This window comes from Carassius auratus, unplaced genomic scaffold (genome assembly GCF_003368295.1).
Source record: "Carassius auratus strain Wakin unplaced genomic scaffold, ASM336829v1 scaf_tig00013437, whole genome shotgun sequence".
In the NCBI taxonomy this organism is placed as follows: domain Eukaryota; kingdom Metazoa; phylum Chordata; class Actinopteri; order Cypriniformes; family Cyprinidae; genus Carassius; species Carassius auratus.
In genome coordinates this window covers 28,949-31,444 of record NW_020524394.1, presented here as the reverse complement: position 1 = coordinate 31,444, position 2,496 = coordinate 28,949, and the positions used below count along the sequence as shown (strand labels likewise).

The 2,496-nt window shown below is 44.0% G+C and overlaps 1 pseudogene; it reads left to right on the top strand.

Moving 5' to 3' along the window:
- The first annotated feature begins 7 nt into the window (after window positions 1-7).
- On the top strand, window positions 8-1,385 carry LOC113073985 (leucine-rich repeat transmembrane neuronal protein 4-like; annotated as a pseudogene).
- The last annotated feature ends 1,111 nt before the right edge of the window (window positions 1,386-2,496 follow it).

The window sequence follows — 2,496 nt, the reverse complement described above, 5'->3', positions numbered from 1 at the left end:
GGAGTTGATCCTCAGCTCCAACAAGATCACACATTTGGAAACAGCACGTTCCATTCAATCCCAACCTACGCAATCTGGACCTGTCTTACAAACAAACTTCAAGTCCTGCGGCCAAACCAGTTCCAGGGCTTGCGGAAACTGTTGAGTCTCCACATCAGATCGAATTCCCTCAAGACGGTTCCCATGCGAGTGTTCCAGGATTGTCGAAACCTAGAGTTTCTTGATTTGGGCTACAATCGACTGCGAAGTCTTACCCGTAACGCATTTGCCGGACTTCTCAAACTGACTGAGTTACACTTGGAGCACACCAATTCTCAAAGATCAATTTCTCTCATTTCCCAAGGCTGAACAACCTCCGTGCTTTGTATCTGCAGTGGAATCGGATAAAATCTATAACCCAGGGAATTACATGGACCTGGACCTCTTTGCAAAAGCTGGATCTTTCTGGAAATGACCTGCAGGTGTTGGATTCAAGCATCTTCCAGTGTCTCCCTAACTTGCAGACTCTTAATCTGGACTCCAATAAGCTTAGCAACGTGTCTCAAGAGGCCATATCAGCTTGGATATCTCTTACTACCATCAGTCTTGCTGGTAACATTTGGGAATGCAGCCCCAGCTTATGCCCCTTGTAGCTTGGCTGAGGAGCTTCAAGGGGAACAAGGAGACTACTATGATTTGTGCTGGACCAAAGGAGGTTCAGGGTGAGAAAGTCATTGAGGCTATTGACACACACATGGAATCTGTAAGTTGATGCCCACTGCTTACCAGCCGATCTCCTCCACCGTAAGCTCCCCTTCCAAACCTGGACGTTTCCCCCTGCCCACCATGTTCAGGGTGAATGAGAAAATAACACGCAACAACGCTGTTGCACCTTCCCCAACGGCTGCATCCCCACTCATCCCTGAGCAGGACTTTGAGCATGTTTCGTTCCACAAGATAATTGCTGGCAGCGTCGCCCTCTTCCTGTCCGTGGCCATGATCTTGCTAGTGATCTATGTCTCTTGGAAGCGTTATCCCAGCAGCATGAAGCAACTGCAGCAGCATTCCATGGTAAGAAAACGCCGGAAAAAGGTGCGGGAGACAGAGCGCACCATCAGCACCCCGCTTCAGGAATATTATGTGGACTACAAACCCACAAACTCTGAGACCATGGACGTACTGGTCAATGGGACAGGACCCTGTACCTACACCATCTCCGGCTCCCGAGAATGTGAGGTATGATCCGTCGCCCTCCTAAAATCCATTACCACTGCGGGGAACAAGAGGTAAATGTCCAGTCGATGTGAGGCAAAAAAAAACTGTGTTGTCTCCCCCATTTTTCCGCTGCTAGCTGTTCCCCTCTAATGGGTAGGAAACATGGGTCAGTGCATGGCAACTTGAGTCATATGTTCTCAGGCTTGTAATCAAAGTTGTGTTTCCTCCTTTTTCTTCAGGTATAGTAAGATAAAACACCCTCAAGCCCAAAACACCTTGTTATATATCAGACAGCTGCTTGGGGAATTTTTACTCTCTGGTGGCTAAAAGCACAATATTGAGTACTGCTTTTAAAATACATCAACGATTGACTACAAAAAATTGGTGTAGCTTCAAATACTGGGTCAAGTCTCTGTGCATTGCTCCTTTCCTATCCTCTGTGTGTTTTTGCATTAATATCAACATGCAACACCCCAGACAAGTGGCTGTTAAGTCAAATAATTACAGTGGCCTGCTTGTTTAAAGGAAAGAGACCAAAAAAAGACATTGATGAAATGTGAGAGCTAATATATTGGTCTGATTCCAAGATAATTTTTTGCCTCATTTTGGATTCATGGTAGCAGTGACCGGATTATTGAGGGGTTGGAGAGATTTCCCTTAATCATGCACTTTGTCAGACAAATCAGCAATTCAGGAAGTAATTAAAGATACACATTGCTGATCCTTGTACATAATCCTGCCACATGGCCACTCTTGGCAATTGCATCCCATAATTTATGTAGTGTCATAGGTTCTCCACATGAAATATGACAAGGCCCAGGCCCAGACATAGAGGAGCTTGAGAAAATAAGCGTAAAGCCTTTTGCCCACAAAGCATCTACTCAGGGGAGTCAAAGTACACATACATTACAAATTCAAATTACAAATCTTCCTGGTAGAAATAAATTCAGTGTTCACGGGTCTAATTATGCATGGCTTTCAGCAAAGGCCATCTTGAGTATTGCCTCCATCACATTGACGGAAGTGTTAGAACAAGTGTGAGATCCATAGGGAGTCTAACTTACAGGACAGCCATCGTTTAGTTCTGTTTTGTTTATTTTGGGGATTGTAGGTAAATCCGCATGGCAATTATATTCTCATTGTAAGTAATGAGAAAGCCCAAGGGATGCATTTCAACAGCTTTAAAAATTAGAAAGCTGGTTTGCTTTCAACTTTGCACAGGAAGTAATAACAGAAAGTATTTCCCGTGAAACAAGTTCAGATTAAATAGTTATTAATATAGTTAATATACTAATAAAGTTA